The sequence below is a fragment of the Lissotriton vulgaris genome, chromosome 5 (assembly GCF_964263255.1).
Source record: "Lissotriton vulgaris chromosome 5, aLisVul1.2, whole genome shotgun sequence".
Classification (NCBI taxonomy): domain Eukaryota; kingdom Metazoa; phylum Chordata; class Amphibia; order Caudata; family Salamandridae; genus Lissotriton; species Lissotriton vulgaris.
This window is the reverse complement of record NC_141693.1, coordinates 1,953,545,252-1,953,565,883: the sequence shown is the minus strand read 5'-3', so window position 1 is coordinate 1,953,565,883 and position 20,632 is coordinate 1,953,545,252. Positions and strand designations below refer to the sequence as shown.

The window sequence follows — 20,632 nt, the reverse complement described above, 5'->3', positions numbered from 1 at the left end:
CAGAAAACTGAGACAGGTGGGGCGTTAGATGAACGCAGAGGAAGATGGGGTGTCTGTGAATCTGAGCATTTGACAGTTGACGATTAATTAAGTGTCCAAACAAGATATATATTGCATCACAGGCTCAAAGAAAACAGATTCAGGCAACATATAAAGTATAGAATAACATTTTATGGGAGAACATCAAATACAAAATACTGTGTGTGGGTGGGCACCACATCATCAAAGTGCATGGACCCATCTCAAATAATACATTGGCGGTGAGGGGACGAACATGTTGAGCTGAAATATTAGGAGAGAAAAGAGGGTGAGATACTATACTGATGGACAACACACCGACTAATCATTCCCACTGGAGATCACAACAATGAACATCTAAATCTAAATTCCCAACAAAGGCTCCCCACCCTCCGAAATAACAACTATGAAATTTAAAACAAAGGATTTCATATTGATTTTCCCCCAAAAACTGCAATTTACTAAAGAAAAAAAGAGAATAACACTATGTCAATCTTTTGACAATGCAGCATACAGTGAGTAACATTACAATATTGTGATGGTGCAGAACACGACATTTTGGTCCTGGACTACAGGGCGTCCTTTGGAGCATTGAAAAATCAGACTACTTAGTAAAACTGCTCAATAATTTTGTAAGTGTAAATAGGATGGCAATGGCAAATTATATATTTCACAGAGAAACTGAGGCACGCAAGAGACTGCTTTATTGAATTAGTATTACCACTGTTGTGGCCTACGAAGCTACAGTGGACAAAACCAAGGAACATGAGAGCAGATCTTGTAACTTCAGTGGGATCTAAGGCTGGCCTCATGGTAGTCTCAGGAATTTAGCTCATCCTTCAGCTTTAGACCGTCTTATGACTCCACTGTTGGCACGATGTCAGGTCTGAAAGAGAAAGCCACCAAACAAGCTTTAGCAAATCACTGATTTCATTGTCGCTGTTGAGTCCAGCAGGGCAGATGGTATCAGCATGTGGATCCCTCAGAGGAATGTCATCAGCAATGTAGCCATCAGGGTCAGCAGGCCCGCCAGCAGGGAGGGCCCCGCCAAGGAGCCAGCGTTGCAGAGACTGCCGAAGCAGCAGGAGCTGGACACAGTAAACTAAATCCCTTCATAGTACTCCGTGGAGGAGAACAGGCAGTTAAACATACCCAGGCAGCCTTTCCCCTTCAGATTCCAGCCCACTAGTGGCAAAAGAAGAGAAAAAGAGAAATATGATCAATTCTGAGGTTTTACAACAAGGCATTGGTTCTGGATTAAGGGGATGGGACAATGCAGGGACAACAGCCTTTGGCTTGGAAAGTTGATCGGGTTCGAGAAGAATAAGTCACATCTGTTGGTACAGAGTTAATCACATCACATTCACTTATTTCATCCTACAATATATATTGTGCATTGTCCCTTTGAAAGGCAAGTGTCTGAACTGAAGAGATAAATGCTTTTATTTAAATGAATTAAAAAGAAATCCAAGTCATCTTTTGAGCCAGAGTATCTATCTGAGAAAGAAGACCGAATGAGCATTTTAAAGAATGACAGCTGTACATGCAGAGAGAAAGTTTTAAGAATTAAATAAGGAATTTAAGAAACAACTGCACAATTTTAATCGTTCTTGGGACTAAGGCCTGGAACCACCTACGTTTCATCCCATCAGAAACCCTTTTTAGGAAAACTCTGAAAACTTGGATCTTTACGGCCCCTGATGCTCTATGCAGATCACTCGTCTAAATCAAATCCGAGTCTCAGTCATCGTGTCTGTTAGGGATCCGCTCAGCGCCATGATGCTCCTCGGAGTGAACGTTTATGTTTTACAAGTTCCTTATAACATAACATAACATGGCAACACTTCATGTTTCAATGTAAAGCAAATCAGGCTGAGCGCTCACCAGTCAGTTTTAAAAGGTCATTTCTGGCTAAGGTCTCCTGCGTCACCTTGTCTTTAGGGCGACCACCTTACTCCAGATCATTACAGCCACTAGCTTCAGTCCTCAACTTTTCACATACGAAACACTGATTTCACGTGTGTTAGTCTAACTAGTTCAGTGGAAGCAAAAAAAGGCTCCAACGCCCAGAATGCAATAGGCAATCACACAAAAGTCCAAGTCTAAAACAATGTCCATAGTGACACTGGAGCAAGGTAGCCACTTTACTTACTTCTAAGTTAACATGTTAAGGTACGCACAAAAACACGTCTATATAGCTGCAGCTTATCTCTGACCATTCTTTGTCTCATACTTTTGTATATCATAATAAACAATATGTGTAGGGATCTATGACCCCCAAGTGACCTTGTGACTGGAAATGAGGTCTCAGGTTTGAGCCTGACTTGGTTATATCAAGAGGAAACGTCATTCCTCAGTTAACAAGCTCACATACTCCAATCCTGAAGCTGCTCACACGCATGACAGCAGCTTTAGGATTTGTCTGAGCGCCCTTGATATGCGCTCCAGGACAGACTGGGAGTCTGTGCCTGCTCTCTGCAAACCAGCTGCGTTGCCGGGTTGGAGAACGTTCACTGCGCGTGGTGGTTTGGCTGGCCTGAGACGGCCGGCCAAACCGTCATGTGCAGTGAAGAGAGTACACATACCACTCCCCTCAGTGCCTGTCGTCAATGTGGCCCCACCCGCATGACTCAGCACAAGCAAAATAAAATGGGTTTTAAACCGGTTTATTATCATTTTATTTTTCATGTTTTGGAGGGTGCTGGCAGGGTGGGCGACGCTCTTCCGACATAGTGGTGCAGCTTATCTCTGACCATTCTTTGTCTCTTTCTGTTGTATGTCATAATAAACAATATGTGAAGGGATCTATGACCCCCCAAGTGGCCTTGTGTCTGGAGATGAGGTCTCAGGTTTGAGCATGACTGTGGGAGCGTGGCGCTGCTCCAAATGTGGTGAGGGGGCTGCAAGACGAGTGCCAAATCTGGTGTACTTTAGAGGGTGTGCCTGCAACCTGCAAAGCTGAGGCAGCAGGAGGCTGATTGGCTGTCTGAAATCGGGGCGTAGCTGTGAACGGATGATGTAAGAATGATGACCTAGCTTTTGGTCAATACAGACGTGTACCCATCTCTCTTTCGTTCCACTCTCCATTGCTCCCCTCCTCTTTGTGCAACTGCGTCTTGGCCTCATCTTTTACACCTTGTTCCAACTTATTGGGGTCTGCCAGCTCCTTAAGTCTGTAAGACTTACTACTGTCCTTCAGCACCCACAAAGTACCAAGGGCAGTAACCACAGGGGCATTTAAGGGATGATCAGCCCATTTTTATCTTTGCCCCCCACCCCCATGACCGAGGTGGTTGTCACAGTATTCAAAGGTGCACGAGTTCCAATGGTGAATGAGCAATAAAAATTTCTCTCCATTTAGATTTTTATCTCGTTAGATTTGCTGCGTGTTCCAAGATAGGTTAAATGGTAGTCTATGTCTTCTGACAAATTGTGTGAAGATGTTTACTTTTCTTTCTCTGACTGCAAAGTGAGAGGATTACTCCTATGTTTGACATTGAAGCCCTTACCTACATGGGAAGCCTATAGAGTGGTGTGTGGTCTTTGTTTTGTGATCCTATGTGGGAAGTGTTTCCATGTGCGTGATGACCACCGATGTGCGGATATCATGTTACAAGATGCATTGCATAGCCATGTGGTGGATGATGAGCTATGGGAGATACAGAAAAGGGGCGGGCGGAGAACTCCACTGTGCCAGCAAAGTCTGCGGAAATTTCCCTACTCCGTGCTCTGCTGAGAACGCGGAGTAGGGAAAAAAACTACGACTCCGCAGCGGAGCGGAGTTAGCTAGCCCCCGGCTCCAACGCGCATTTCTTTGTGAGAAATGTGCATGTGCGTGCGCAGTTTGTGCAAGATGTACGTGAGGAGGAGAAGGGCACCCCTGGGACGCCGCAATAAGGTAAGTTGCTTTTATTCCTGTTTAAATTATGTTGTCCTAGTATTTAATTTATGTGGGTTGGAGCCGGAGAGTGGAGCAGAGTTTACCCCCAACTCTGTGGAACCCCGCGTATCTGCACTCCGCAAGCTCCGCCCTGGGTCAATAGAGAAGGTAATCTATACTAATATAATAAAGAGAGAGCCCAAACCTTTGAGGCGGGTAATCTCAGGAACCACAGCACCAATCACAACACCCAATACAGCGTTGGAAAGGGCAATCGCAGCAGAAGGACATAGGCTATGCAGACGCCCACCATATACATTTAAAAAGTAAAAGAACCGTGCCAGCAAAGTAGTCCCTTGTGGGCGTGTCTGTGTTGTGCTGTGGGTGTGTGCTGGGGGTGTGACAAACGCTGGGGACGTGTGGTACGTTCCGCCCTTCATGCCATATCTCATATCGTGTGCTGTGTGCTGGGGCCGTGGGCGTGTGCGGGGCGCGGGATTACGGGAAAAAAAAGTGAGCGTTGTGCCCAATAATTCATTGTTTTTTCTTCCCAGGTTCTGTACATTCCAGCTCCAGGTGTGCTTGCCCCGCGCTCCCAGTGACGTGCACCTGCTTTACTGTATGGAGGTCAGGCATGGCGCTATTCCCAAGGGCCGGATGGAGGCCAAACAGGGGCCATTGTGCAGGAAATGTAATCTCGCCTTAACTTCCGGTGACGCCTGAAGTGCACACTGGAGATTTTCCACTACTGTTGCGCATAGGCCTCGCGCCACGCACATCTGGACACAAGGCCCGCCTCCACGGAAATAGCAAGAAAGGGACCATCCCTCCCCCGGGAATATGTGATGATATTCCGCAACCAACATCCTGCATACCATCACTCCGCAATTTTTAGGTCTCGCCTGTCGATGCGCATGCGCATCGAGCTTGCGAGACTATGGGGGCTTAACCACTCTTTAACTAACTTGCAAGGAATCGTGGCGATTCCTTGCAGTGCCCGTGACTTTTAAGCTCAATGCGCATGCGCAATGAGCTTAAAAGCGCATGCACATCAGTTCCCTTATCCGCACGTCGCATTTCTCCTCTCCCCTCGCCCCCTCCCCTGCCCGCCGTGTCGCATTTCTCCTCCCCCCTCCCCTTATCTGCCTTCCCTCCGTCTTGTTTGTGTCGCATTTCTCCTCCCCCCTCGCCCCCTCCCCTGCCCGCCGTGTCGCATTTCTCCTCCCCCCTCCCCTTATCTTCCTTCCCTCCGTCTTGTTTGTGTCGCATTTCTCCTCCCCCCTCCCCTTCTCTGCCTTCCCTACTTGTTAACTTTACCCACCGGATAATGTGACATCATGTTTTAGTGTTTGTGAGAGAAGTGCAAGCAGTGACGTCCCATAACAACCCTCGAATGCTTTGGATATTTCTGTTCTGTGATGATTTATAGCGAAATGAAGCGGACCTGACTAGATTAGAAACACTGCTCACGTTTGGTACGAGATTAAGGTACGCACTTGATTTGTAAAGAGCCACAATACTGCTGTGTGTTGTAGGTCGGTTCACGAGCGGCATGCTTTATCTTTAACTTGCAGCTTCAACACTGCATCTCACAGTGGGGTGCCTTCCCTCCCACCACCAAAGAAATGCCTGTAATGCAGCAGAAACAGTCCTCCGTGGTCTCGCAATACTCCGCACAGGCCTTCTGGAACTTTGCTCCCATTCGCGTTATAAACTCTCCCCCACCACAAACGCAGCAAAAACACTGCTCCAGTGGTCTGTCCATGCTCCAAGCAGCCCTCCTAACTCTTGGCTCCCAAGCTCTACCATCTGCCTCACCCGGTCAGCAGATAGTCAGCTGCTTTGATGGCTGTCATTATGGAGGACACTGTATGCTCAAATGAACAAGCATTGGCATAGCCAATAGCTCTCGCTTGTTTTTTTGTTGCAAAAATCTGTATTCTGTCACCGTTGAACTGTTTAGAAAACAGACTTCCCACAGAGCAGTTCAACATTGTGTGCACGCGCGCTAACCTTCCAACAAATATACAATAAAAGTAAACGTCTATATGGAGAAACATTACCCAGTAATAAACACACTTTCCTGTGCATAGTGAGGGGCCGTCATTTCGAGATATCTGACAATAGTAACAAATAACACCGGTAGGATTGGGAGGAAACCCACCTTAATGAATGGATTAATTGCCATGTTCATGATGTCATGGTGTGTGCAACTGATGGAAAATGTGAATATCATACGTTTGGTGTGGCGTCATCTTCCATTTTTACAATTTCTCTTGTTTATTAGTTGCGAGCCTTGCTGCTGGGACCCTTGGCTGTAGCTTGGGTCACCGCTGCCAGCCCTGCCCCGTCTGTGGTGCACTTGAGCTGGTCTCAAGCTGCAGCGGCGGGACCCTGCCCTCCGCAGCCTGCTGACAAGCACACAGCCACAGGCACTGCACTCACCGCTACAACGATGCACACCCCTTCCTGTTCCTCAACCGAGGTCAACCGGACTCACATCACACATACCTGCTCTTCCTTGAAAGAAGGGTCGCACAAACAGCTGCAGCTCGCTGTGCTCGGTGCTTGTCAGACCTGCCTGGCGCCAGGCATCAACATGTGTTTTCTAAGGGTTTGTTGCATCGTTCCCCCTTTCTCTCCCCCCCCAAAAAAAATATATATACTCGGACGAATGCAAAGCCCCTGTTCAGGGCTGCAGGCACCACAGGTCTCCAAGGGCTGATCTAGGAAAAGATACATCATTTAGGTCTCCGAGGTGACACTATTTCTTGTCGTGTTTGCTATCTGTAGTAAGACTGGACAAATGCACAGCCCGAGTGTGTGAGCTACACTATGTATAACTAAACCATGACTTGTTATTGAAGAATTTTTATTTATTTAGCCCCCCATTAAACTTTAGTACATTTATTTTATCACTGCCCTGCGTGGAATTTTTTTGCTTAAACGCATTCAAGACTCTACCCATCACCTACTATGTAGCCTCACCCACAATGCATTTGAAAAACCCAGAGGTACGGGTTGAGCACTAATACAATAGCTCCGCCCCCTGCTCTACGCCCCCTCCCTTCTCCAACCCCTCCCCACTCTCTCTCCCAGCACAGCACCATCAAAAAACGCCAGCCGACAGTGCAATAGGTCTCGCAGCATTTGAGTTAGAGCTTTTAGAAATGTTTATGGCTTTTTTTATTTGTAATTCTTTAGCATTGGCTACAGGAAACAAAAATGCTAAAGATTTACAAAAAAAACCCATCAACAATTCTAAAAGCACTAACTCTAATGATGCGAGACCTATTGCATTTCCAATGCTTGTTATAACGCGGGACTATTACTCCGCAAAGACATAATTTCTAAAACTTTTACAACGCATATGACTTTATCACACATGCCATTATAACGCAAATCCATGTGTGGTAAAGTCATATACATTGTAAAAGTACATTATTAAAACATCAAATATATGTTTGTTTATATGTGTATATATATATATATATATATATATATATATATATATATATATATATATATATATATATATATATATATATATATACATATATATATATATATATATATATACTCATTTTTTTAAATTTAATTAAAACATTTATTCTTTTAAATTGCATTATTTATATTATTTTTATTTATTATTTTATTTTATTACCCTTTACACCCTAAAAACTAATCCCACCCTGCTCCCTTTAAATACCCCTGCACCCATAATCATAACCCACCCTTACTCCTTAAAATACCCCAACACCCTTAAACACTAACCCATCTTAACCCTATAAATATACCCTGTACCCTAAAACCCAAACCTATCCCTAAACCCTAAAAATACCCCTGTACCCCAAAACCCAAACCTAGCCCTGAACCCTATAAATACGCCTGTACCTCAAAACCCAAACCTACCCCTGAACCCTAAAAATACCCCTGTACCCCAAAACCCAAACCTAGCCCTGAACCCTAAAAATACCCCTGTACCCCGAAAACCAAACCTACCCCTGAACCCTAAAATACCCCTGTACCCCAAAACCCAAACCTAGCCCTGAACCCTAAAAATGACCCTGTACCCCAAAACCCAAACCTACCCCATAACCCTAAAATACCCCTGTACCCCAAAACCCAAACCTAGCCCTGAACCCTAAAAATACCGCTGTACCCCAAAACCCAAACCTAGCCCTGAACCCTTAAAATACCCCTGTACCCCAAAACCCAAACCTACCCCTGAACCCTAAAAATACCCCTATACCCCCAAACCCAAACCTAGCCCTGAACCCTAAAAATACCCCTGTAACCCAAAACCCATACCTATCCCTAAACCCTAAAACTACCCCTGTACCCCATAACCCAAAACTATATCTGAACCCTTAAAATACCCAAACCCCCCAAAACATATACCTCAGTACCCCAAAACATATACCCCTATACCCATACTTACCTTATCCAAACATTTAAAAAAAACATGTTTTTACCATTCATGCATTTACAACAAATGTCGTTGTAAATGTATGCGTGGTAAAAGCATATAAAATGTAATGCCATGCGTTATAATGGCATTGCGGAGTCATGGTACTTTCGTAATGAAAGTATGCGGAGTGATGGTATGCGGAAAGAAAGTTGCGGAATAATGGGTGTTCACCCTGCCCCGGTAAGTACATTGGTGGCACGGCGGCCCACATCTCCAGCAACATACTCATATTTTTTCACCACCCATTTGAAAAATGCGCAGGTCTCTCTCATTGATGGCCAGCACCGACATACACTTTTAGACACACCTCCCGCCACAAGTTCTAGAATTGCGAACATTAGAGCTAATCCAGGCAAATCGCTTTGTCTCCCCATGCCTACCACAAATGAATGTGTTCTTCTGTAATGTAAATTGTGCTCATGCCATGTTGTCGAGTTCGCGCTATATAATATTTCAAGGAAAAATGAAGTAGGGAAACTTGAGTTCACACACTACTGAACGCACACTCCTAAGTGCATCAGCAGTGCACTGTGAATCGGAGCCTTTCACAGGCCTGTCACAGATAAGAAATGCTAACAAAACGAAATCCTACAAAACAATATACTACTGGCCCGCAGCAATTCATACCCGGACAACGTCGGGACGGGCTGCTAGTGTTTAAATAATTTCAGTATGATGGCAGCTTTGAACAACTCTGCAGGTGCCTTCATGAGGTTTCTTACAATATACTCTGCTTATCTGGTTACAGCACTGGTTTGTCCAATCAGGAATTTTGCGTAATGGTCTGGAGCAGAGCTGGTCTGGAGCAGAGCTGACATTGCTAGAGGTGGAGAAGTGTGGCTCAATGGTTAGAGCAGGCAGACCTTGATGCAGAGCTCTGGCTTGGGACCAGGGTTCGTTTCCCGCCTCGGCAGGTCTTGGGCTCAAAAATTCCTCTGACCAGATATTCTCGCCTCGGTGCCTATTCTAATCATGGGTCCCACGCTGCAACTCTGGGCAATAGCTTGCTTAGTCTCCACAACGGCCCCCACAGCGCCGGGGATGCCTGGTTTCACCATGGGGGTGCCCAGGAGTGGACACTTCACACGGAAAACCGGGAAGGGTTCCCTTGCGGTATTCGTACAAGCGCCGGGAGACCCACTGCGGGTAGCTGTGCGCTATACAAGTACAAAGACATTTACATTTAGAGGAAGAGAGAAGTGGAGAGATCTGCTAGGATGTGGATTGTTACTATATTCTCATATCTGAAAGTCATTGTGAGATGTAAAGTAGCAGCCATAGTGTATAGACATTTGGTACCTGTAGTCATGGACTAGATTAAAGTCCTCCGATAGACCACCAATGTGGACAGAGCTCTTCAGTTATGCCATGCCTGTTCTTTCATTGATCTCTGGTTTATTGGCTGCACAGTACCGGTGATGGACAACCCTTGTAACATATATGTCTTATGTGAATGTAAAGAGGTGTAAGTTACAGTTGGCTGCTGACAGCTGAGTGTTATGGTATTAGCATTAGTGTGGACCAAAAATGTTATGTATATGAACTTGCATAACTACATAATATCCGTTTGAAGCTCCGGTCAGCTCTCCTTAACTTACCATATATTTACAACAAGGGGTGGTGAGGGACAGAGTCTCTGAATTAAGCAGAAAGCTCTCACCCAGTCAAGAGATCAGGGCTAGATCCAACACCGTTTTTTAGCTCACTGCACCATCCCAGTTTCAGAACCTGACTGTATGCAAATTAGTCTGTTCCTGTCCCAGTGCATGATGGGAACAGGGCAAACCAAACTACAAAAGCCAATTCTTACACTGGGAAGGAAACAAGCTCCCGGGGACCGGTTTCTGGCATTACAGCCGTCTTCGGCCCGGTTTGCTTGAATCCTGATGGTGCAATGAGCAAGGGTCTCACATCTGAGAATACCCTTCCACGCTTAGGGTGGACAAAAATATTTACAACAAGGGGTGGTGAGGGACAGAGTCTCTGAATTAAGCAGAAAGCTCTCACCCAGTCAAGAGATCAGGGCTAGATCCAACACCGTTTTTTAGCTCACTGCACCATCCCAGTTTCAGAACCTGACTGTATGCAAATTAGTCTGTTCCTGTCCCAGTGCATGATGGGAACAGGGCAAACCAAACTACAAAAGCCAATTCTTACACTGGGAAGGAAACAAGCTCCCGGGGACCGGTTTCTGGCATTACAGCCGTCTTCGGCCCGGTTTGCTTGAATCCTGATGGTGCAATGAGCAAGGGTCTCACATCTGAGAATACCCTTCCACGCTTAGGGTGGACAAAAATATTTACAACAAGGGGTGGTGAGGGACAGAGTCTCTGAATTAAGCAGAAAGCTCTCACCCAGTCAAGAGATCAGGGCTAGATCCAACACCGTTTTTTAGCTCACTGCACCATCCCAGTTTCAGAACCTGACTGTATGCAAATTAGTCTGTTCCTGTCCCAGTGCATGATGGGAACAGGGCAAACCAAACTACAAAAGCCAATTCTTACACTGGGAAGGAAACAAGCTCCTGGGGACCAGTTTCTGGCATCACAGCCGTCTTCGGCCCGGTTTGCTTGAATCCTGATGGTGCAATGAGCCAGGTTCTGAGCTGGGATGGGGCAGTGAGATAAATAACGGTGATGGATCAAGCCCTGATCTTTGGACTGGGTAAGAGTGGTCTGCTCAATTCAGACACTCTGTTCATCACCACCCCCTTTTGTAAATCGATTTTGGCCACTATAGGTGTGGCAGGGTATACTCAGACATGAGTCCCTTTCTCACTGCTCCATCAGGATTCAAGCAAGCCGGGCCGAAGAGGCTGAAATGCCAGAAACCGGTCCCCGGTAGCTTGTCTCCTTTCTGGTAAAGAATTGGCTTGGTAGTTTAGTCTGCCCTGTTCCCATGATGCACTGGGCCAGGGACAGACTGATTTGCATATAGCCAGGTTCTGAGCTGGGATGGGGCAGTGAGATAAATAACGGTGATGGATCAAGCCCTGATCTTTGGACTGGGTAAGAGTGGTCTGCTCAATTCAGACACTCTGTTCATCACCACCCCCTTTTGTAAATCGATTTTGGCCACTATAGGTGTGGCAGGGTATACTCAGACATGAGTCCCTTTCTCACTGCTCCATCAGGATTCAAGCAAGCCGGGCCGAAGAGGCTGAAATGCCAGAAACCGGTCCCCGGTAGCTTGTCTCCTTTCTGGTAAAGAATTGGCTTGGTAGTTTAGTCTGCCCTGTTCCCATGATGCACTGGGCCAGGGACAGACTGATTTGCATATAGCCAGGTTCTGAGCTGGGATGGGGCAGTGAGATAAATAACGGTGATGGATCAAGCCCTGATCTTTGGACTGGGTAAGAGTGGTCTGCTCAATTCAGACACTCTGTTCATCACCACCCCCTTTTGTAAATCCATCTCCTTAACTTACCAGCCTATCGAAAGTAGTTTGTAGATTGGGTTGATTCCAATCCATGGATTGTAAGCTAAAGACTGAGGGTGTGACTGCATTTCCAGTTTCTGTTGCCAGGATGTGTGGTGGTGCAGTTGTCTTCTTAATAGCAATGTTTTTAACCCCTTCCATGCTCATGACGAGCTCAGCTCGTCATGCAGTACAGTGCTCCTGTGCTCATGATAAGCTGAGCTCGTCATGAAACAATGTATTTCAAGGATCTGAAGCACCTCAGAGAAATCTCCCTAGCAGCGATGAGGTTATCTGTCTTCTGAAGTGTATCTGCTCCTGGATGCTTCAAATGCTGGCTGTCAGGGAGTGCCAGCACTGGGCGGCTTTTACTGAGAAACCAGTGCCTTCTACGGATTTCTTATTGTAAGGTGGTATGATGTTGAGTGGTGCAAGCATGGAGCACAGTGTTCTGATTTGTTTGTATTGCTTGAATTTAGCTTGTAATCATAGCAGTCCTTTTCCTTGGAGGGTCTGTGAACAATGTAGAGTGTCTTGAACGTTGCACTTCTTGCTATAGGTAGCCTGTGGAGCGATTGCTAGACTAGAGACATGTGTTCTCATGGGTGAAGGCAGAGAAGAAGTCTTGTAGCAGCTTTTTGGATGAGTTGTATTTTGCGAATGATTAATGCAGGTTTGTTAAGGTATAATCTGTTGACGAAATGAAGCTAGGGTTTTATCCAAGGTATGGGAGGATGCAGTGTAGTGTTTTCATTATGTAGATGGCACTCTGTTTTACTTTGTTAAAATGTGGTTTCAAATATTGTCCAGAATCCATGGTTGCCCCCAGGTTTCTGACGTCTCTTGATATTGTTGGAGGGGCTTCATGTTGGCAATAGACTGGTATTTTTGACATTTCCTTCGGGTCATAAGCTCTGTCTTTGCGATATTTGCTTCAGATGGTTATTCATGATCCATGTGTTTATGGCCTGGCGGCAGTCAAGTTTTAAATTGTAGAGGTCTTCGGGACCATCTCTTTTTACGAATGATTTGGGTGTCAACTGCATAGTTGTAACAGGTGAGGTTGAATGATGTAATCAGGTTTGGTAAGGAGGTTAGGTAGATGTTGAATAATAGAGGGGATATGATGTACCGGTCGCGCAGAGGTAGTTCTGTGGCAGCTGCTGAGCTACGATGCAGAGTCTTGCATCCCCGTCAAGGATGCTGTCCACGAGGTGCTTGCAATTCAAGGCCTGCATCGAGAGTGCGTCGCGCAGCAGCAGTTGCGAGGAGACAGCTGGTTGCAATGTGGTGTCCAGCATTGGAGATGCATTGCACTGGTGCTGATGAAGCTGCAAGAAGCTGCAAGAAGTTCCATTGTGCTGCATCAGTTCTGCTTACAGGACCACAGCTGGGCTGGCAGAGCACCTTCAGGCCCACTTTCAATGGTCCAGGACTGGGGTCGCACCTCTTGGGAGGCAAGGCCCATAGCACGTAGACTCTAGGAGCTGAGTTCAGGCTGGTTGGAGCCTTTTCTGTCCCTGAGACTCTGATCAGGAGGACAGCCAACTAGCCCTTGGAGTCACTCTGGTGGTTCTGGGATCAAGTTGCAATCCATTCCTTTTTCTCAGGCAGCAGAGCAGCAGGCAGCAAGGCTGCAGGGCAGCAGAGTAGCAGAGACGTCCTTCTGAATCTTCCACAGGTCCAGAGGTCTACTGAACAGTTGAGTCTGAGGGTCCATAATTTACACCTGGTGTCAGCTTTGAAGTAGGAGAAGGTTCTGGAGGTCCTCACCCCCGAGGTGTTTGGATTTTTCTGATTTCCTGCTGTGGCCCCAGCTTGTCTGAGGTAAAATAAAAAATTGTGTCAAACCCTTTGTAAGGGTGCCTAGGCAGAGCCTTTGTAATGTGCAAGTGTGGTAGGTGACAGCTCCTCCCCCTTACCAAGTCAGAAATGGCCCATCATGCTAACATCTTTTGCTCTTTGTTCCACTGTATGGGAGCATTTCACAAAGACCAACTACCAGCTACACCTAGTCATGTGACCCAGGATGCAGGCTGCGGACATCAACTGGTTGAGAAAGGAAAAGACCAACTTTCTAAAAGTGAGATTTTCAGGATTGTGACTAAAAATCCAACCTACCATTAAACTGGGTTTTAAATTAGAATTCTTTGGACGCCAAACTCAATATCCTCACCTGCTCCCAATTAAAACATATCACTTAATAAATGTTATAAGTTAACCTAATATTATCCTGGGATAGGCAGAACCGTAGTGAAAAATTAATTTAGGTGTTTTTCACTACCAGGGCATGTAAAAGGTAAAAAGTACAGGTCCAACTTTTTAAATACATTGCATCTTGTCCTATTGGCTACTTCGGGCCTTTCCTAGGGGTGTCTTATATATATTAAAAAGGAAGATTTAGGTTGTGCAAAAGGTTTATGTTGGGAAATTGATCACACACAGGCTGCAATGGCAGACCTGAGACATGTTTAGAAGGGTACTTGAGTGGGTGGCACAATTAGTGCTGCAGGCTCACTAGTAGCATTTAATTTACAGGCCCTGGGTACATGTTGTACCACTTTACTAGGGGCTTACAAATAAATTAAACATGCCAACGGGGTGCAAGCCAATTTCACCATTTTAAAGGAGAGAGCAAAAGCACATTAGCACTGGTGAGCAGTGGTAAAGTACACAGAGGCCTACAAGCCAACAAAAAAGGGGTTCAGAAGACAGGAGGTTGAAGTAAAACACTGGGAATGGCCCTGCAGAAAGGGTCAAATCCAACACAGTTCGTGTATGGCATGTCAACAGGGATTTGCTTTTTGAAAAGATTGCACAACTGTACAGGGCATCGAGCCATTCTGTTCTTAAGCCAGCAACTTTCATGACCTTTCCTATTCAGAATATATACATGGTTGTCACGACCTAAACTTATCAGGCATTCAGAAGCAATGTCCAATCATGAAACCCCAGATTTCAATATGGCATAGTGCTTTGATTAGCCTATTGTGCTGGGACACAGTGATCACAAGTCAGATACAACTTACATTTGATTGACATTGCTTTAGCCTACACTGGCCTGCTGTGAAATATAGCCTGGTGAGATAAGTGCTGCTCTAGAGATCTATATTATGTTTGCAGGAGCCCGATATTTTGTTAGGTTAATTTGCTTGCTTCAGAGGGCTGCAAAGTCCCCAACCAGCAGTACAATGAATCTGAAATGATCCAATATAGCGTGCCGTGTCACAGAGGGCTGCTGTAATAGAATATTTACTTTTTTTAATGAATTTATATAACCCTGCCAGGGTCAAAACGATGAGGATCCATCCCCTTGGATCAAATATTTTTGAAACTATAATCAGGGCATCTAGTTTTCCCCATTGCTGAAGCTGTAAAATGTTTTTTTTTTTTTTTTTTTTTTTTCTTTTATATGTTTTTATTTATTGGCATTTCAACAAAGTACAGGACGTCCACGTCCAAACATGAGGTAGTAACCTCTACATAACATCACTGCATTACAACACTCCAACTCAAATCGGGCTTAAGCAGTTGCTGTATATGATAACCCAGTAAACATTACATCATGTGTACATCACAGCTGTTCATCTAGTTCAGTCAAATAGTCAATTGAAAAGTGCCAATAATCTTTCGGTCTTGCCCCCAATGGTAGCACTTCCTCGAACAGTTTCAAGTTGTCCTTGCAATACACCATATCTTCAATCCAGTGCTTAGTTTGCGGTGCCACTCTACCCCCCCAGCAGATCGCTACCCTACGTTTGGCCAGCAGTAGGGCAATTACACTGAACTTGCGTTTGCGTGCTCTGATACCAAGCAAGAGTCCCAACAAACATGTACGAATATAGCACTCCAACTGCATGTCAATCATCTTGCCTAGTATATCAATCACTGATATCCAGAAGTTCGCCACTCCCCCACAATACCACGCCATATGTATAAAATCAGCGTTATCTGTACCACATCTAGTCTAGTGGTGTTGCAGACACGCGGTCACCCTACTTAAGGCGGTTCCTCAAGGGGGTCAGTCTGGACAAGATACCCTAGCTCTTCAGAGCGTTTGAGGACTCGCGTACTTCAGCGCTGCGCTGAAGGTGCGCTCCGTTTTTTAATATACCCGTTTTGTATTTTGTTTAATTGTTAGTTTGTTCTCCCCTGTTTTTAATATTGCACATCTTCCTCTTACCTGCATCCTAATGGTTTATTCACCGCTGCTTTAGCGTGTCTGGTTCTGGGGGTTCTGATACTTGGAGAATCGGCTGCCATCTTGGGAGTGGTGGTGACGTTTTCTGGGTGCCATTTTGAGAGGTCTAGTGGTGTTGCAGACACGCGGTCACCCTACTTCAACCAGTTCCCAAGCGCGCAGCGGTAACGCGCTGCGGGCGCGCCCTATTCGCGCCTGAGTCGTGCCAGAGTCCTGCCCGTCTGCGCCCGTCAGCGCTAAGGAGGCGCGAGGCATGGTGGTACTCTGCACGTGGGAACACGTAACTTTCTAGGTAATGGCCTCGGTGAGTGGATATTCCAGGGATGAGTTGATGGGCATTGTGGAGAAGTGTGGCTCAATGGTTAGAGCGGCAGACCCTGATGCAGAAGTCTAACCCGGGACCAGGGTTCAATTCCCCGCGGTTCTTGGGCTCAAAAATTCCACGGACCTGATAATTCTCGCCTCGGTGCCTATTCCAATTATGGAGTCCCACTCTGTAACTCTGGGCAATAGATTGCTTAATCTCCACAACGGCCCCTCGCAGCGGGATGCCTGGCTTTCACCTTGGGGATGCCCAGTAATGGGTTATCTCGCAGGGGAATACCAGGACGGGTTCCCTAAGCAAGCGCTGGGACGCTTTCGGGCAGCCATGCGCTCTACAAATCAAATTTCATTTCATTTCATTTCATTAAAGGATGCCTGGCCTCCACCTTGGGGGTGCCCAGGAGTGGACGCCTCACAGGGAAAGCCAGGATGGGTTCCACAGCGGTATTCGTACAAGCGCCTTGAGACCCTTGCGGGTGAGTAGTGCGCTATACAAGTATCAATTTACATTTAGGCAGTCTGTCCCATGCTGTGTGCATGGGCCTTTTAGTCCCCTTTGTGGCCCGTATAATTGTGCCTGTGGAATTTGGTCTCTTAATGCCCCCTCTTCGATCTCTGCCCTGACGGAGTGCTCTCCGGTCAAGCCCCCTCGTTGTAGACCACTGGTCTCTCGAGATATTACTATTTTGAATCTTAATGTCAGGTCCCTTCCGAAGCACCATTTAGAACTTCATGATCTTATAAGGGATGAGACACCTGATGTGTTTTTCATGACGGAAACATGGCTTCAGGAAGTGGACACGGCAGCCGTGAATCTTGCATTCCCTCCTGAGTATTCCATCTTCACTCACAATCTGGCATCTAGGGGAGGTGGTATCGCTGTGGCCGTCAAGTCCTGCTACCCATGCAAATGGAGGGCAGTTGATTTGGTAGGATGTGAAAGTGCGTTTTTTAGAATCTCTATCAGTCATCATTTTACTTTGTCCGGCCTTCTAATTCACCGTCCTCCCGGATGCGACACTGCTTTTAGAAAGGCTCTCCCGGAATGTGTCAGTTCTTTGGCATTGGGCTGCGCAACCTTTAGCATCTTTGGAGACCTCATCCTTCATTTTGATTGCGGTCATATTTCTGCCATTAGCAGTACCCTGGCGGATTTAGAGGCCCTTCAGTTAAATCAGCTGGTTACCTTCCCCACTCATGTGGGGGGCCACATTCTTGATCCTTTATTTACGAATTTGACTGGGGTCAAGGTGGCTAGGCCCAGCCCAGTTGCTTGGACCGATCACTTTTTAGTGAAAATTCTTCTTTTGATCAAAGAGCATCCATTTAAGCCCCTAGATAGAGTAGTGCTTAAACGTCACTGGAAGAAACTCAAACTGGAGGACTTTCATCATCTGCTGGAGGTCAACCCACTAGGTCCTTTTCTTAATGTAGAATCTGGGTACGACCTTTTCTGTGATTGGTTCTCTCGGGCCTTAGATGCATTGATCCCTGCTGTCTGGACTAAATGTCGCTCCAGAGAACCCATCCCATGGTACGACAGTTCCCTGGTGCCGTTAAAAAAAGCTTGTAAACTGGCCGAAAGGGACTGGTGGAAATCCTATGAGGCTGGAAAGAAAACTGTGTATTTCTCTAAAATTAAGATTTATCATAGAGCTGTGTGTAGAGCCCGTGCAGCCTATTATTCCCAGGAATTTAGAAATAGTCCCAATCCGTCTAAGTTAATTTTTAAGGTCCTCAAGGACCTGACGGCCAATAGATCCTCTGCGGCGGAAATCTGTTCAGTGGCTCATTGCGAAGATCTGGCCGCCTTTTTCATTGAAAAGGTCCAAGCTATTTATTGTGCCTTTCCCATTACTGAGCCGGTAGCTGAGCCCACCAGCCATACATTGGCTATATGTGAGGCCTTAGCCTCACTCCCTAGTCTGTCGATGGAGACATTTCATAAGCTGGCCTATAAGATAAAATCTGGCTCACCAGCGGATCCCTTGAGGCCAGCTCAGTTTAGAGACTCTGCTGCGGTCTGTCTTCCTCCAGTGCGTCACCTTATAAATCTTTCTCTTGCCTCGGGCGTTGTTCCAATTAAATGGAAACAGGCTGTTGTGACACCCATATTGAAAAAGGCCACAATGGACCCTCTTGAACTCGAGAGCTATCGCCCGATTTCTCTCCTCCCCTGGGCCGCTAAAATTACTGAGGCCCATGTGAATGGGGTGCTGTCGGAACATCTTGTGAGGGCAAGTACACTGGACTCCTCCCAGAATGGTTTTCGGGCTGGTCACAGCACCGAGACAGCCTTGCTCTCAATGACAGAACACCTTCGTTCTGTGCTTGACTCTGGTCAGACTGCGGTACTGGTACTACTCGATCTTAGTGCCGCGTTTGATACGGTCTCGCACAGGATCCTACTCCAACGTCTTGGAGAGGCAGGTGTTACGGGCACTGCACTCTACTGGTTCTGCTCCTTCCTGGCTGATCGGACCTTCAAGGTTGCTATCCCGCCTTTTGAGTCCAAGCCCTATCCGCTGGAGCTGGGTGTGCCTCAAGGTTCGTCATTGAGTCCCACATTATTCAACCTTTATGTGAGACCGCTGGCGGCTGTCGTCAAGCATTGGGGCATGACTATGGTCTCTTATGCTGACGACACGCAGCTGGCGGTCGCCCTGAGTGGGAACTCCGACCTTGACGCCCCCAGATTCCGGGATGGACTCTTGGCGGTAGCTAGCTGGATGAATACCAACTGTCTCCAGCTTAATGCTAAAAAAACTGAGGTCATGATTGTGGGTAAGCGGACGGATCTCTGGGGTGACATGTGGTGGCCCCCTGAGCTGGGTGTAACTCCTATTCCAGTCTCAGAGGTAAAAAACTTGGGGGTTTGGTTAGATCCTGCCCTCAGTTTTTGTGGCCACACTAAAAAAGTAGCAGCCACCTGTTTCGGCATCCTACGAGGGTTGAGACCTATTCTGAGGTTCTTTGATGCTCCTACCAGGCAGTTGGTCATACAGGCATCCATACTATCTCGGCTTGATTACGCCAGTTCGCTCCTGTTGGGGGCCAACCAGGCTGAAATCGCCTAGATGCAACGTGTCCAGAACGCCGCAGCCAGAGCCCTGGTAGGTTTACCGAGGTTCTGCTCTGTGGAAAGTACCATCCGTTCTCTGCACTGGCTGCCTATGGCACAGAGGATCCATTTTAAGACCCTGTGCCTTTCTTTCAAGATCCTCAAGATGGCCTCTCCCCAGATTCTTGACAATCTTTTGGTGCCTTACGTGCCCTCGCGTTCCTTGAGATCTCTGGGTCAAAACCTGGCGGTGGTCCCACGGTTCAGATAGTGTAGGCCTTGAGGTCGGTCCTTCCGGGTTTTGGCTGCAAAATTGTGGAATTCCCTTCCATCCCACATTCGTGAAATGGGTGAACTTCTGAAGTTTAGGAGGGCTATTAAAACACATCTGTTCCCTCACACATCTTAGCACTCTGATCTGTGCGCTCCTGCCCTTGTACTGCTGTGTTGTGTTTGGGTACTCTCTCTGAAGCGCCGGGACGCCCCTTGGCTGGGGCAGCTGTGCGCTATAGAAGTGTTATTAACATAACATAACATAACATCTTTGGCATCTAGCGTCTGGTCTAAGGCCATACTTGTGTAATCTCAGCGGTGTATGATACGTGTGGTGTAAATACTTAATGTGTATTAGCCTGAGGTTTCCATTCGGTGTCAGCAGTTCCGTGATCATGCCTGTTGTGGCCCATTCTTCCTCCGTGAGTGGGTTGTCTAAACAATTATCCCATTTCTTGATCGCCTTATGTGCTGTAGTGCCTATCTCAGCTTGCAGTGATACATAGAGTTTGGACACTAGGTGTCTGGGGTCAGGTGTCGTGAGTAGCAACTGGAGGGTCTGCAGCGCTGGTGGTTCTGATGGGTAGGTCGGGTATAGTGCTCCAAGTGCTTTTAGTAATCTATAGTATGTGAATTTGAAGAGCATCGATTGGTTCTGGATGTATGCCAGGTCTTCTATGCGTTTGATCATTCCATCTTGGAATACATCCCCCATGGTATCTATTCCTACCTGCTTTAAGAGTTCCATTCCCACCTTTTCCTGCGTTACCGAAATATGTGGGTGGTGTTTTAGACGTAATTCCGGTGCATAAATTGGTTGTTTTTTCACCTTTTTCGCTATCAGTCTCCAGGCCTCATTGGTAGTGTCGATTGTGTTTATGTCCTGTTTGTGTAATGCTGGTCTATCATGTGTCAGTATGGCTTCCAGTGGTATAGGGTGTGCGTCTCCCTCTTCAACTGTGACATGTGTAAGAAATGGGATCTTAT

At 46.5% G+C, this 20,632-nt stretch overlaps 1 long non-coding RNA gene across 2 annotated transcripts in view; it reads right to left on the bottom strand.

The window, feature by feature from the left end:
* Nucleotides 1–151: 151 nt before the first annotated feature.
* Nucleotides 152–20,632, bottom strand: part of LOC147717850 (uncharacterized) — a 207,765-nt gene continuing 187,284 nt past the window's right edge. For both annotated transcript variants that reach the window (XR_015296102.1, XR_015296103.1), the window contains exon 3: nt 152–1,203. This is a non-coding gene — a long non-coding RNA (uncharacterized LOC147717850). The remainder of the gene's footprint in view (nt 1,204–20,632) is intronic.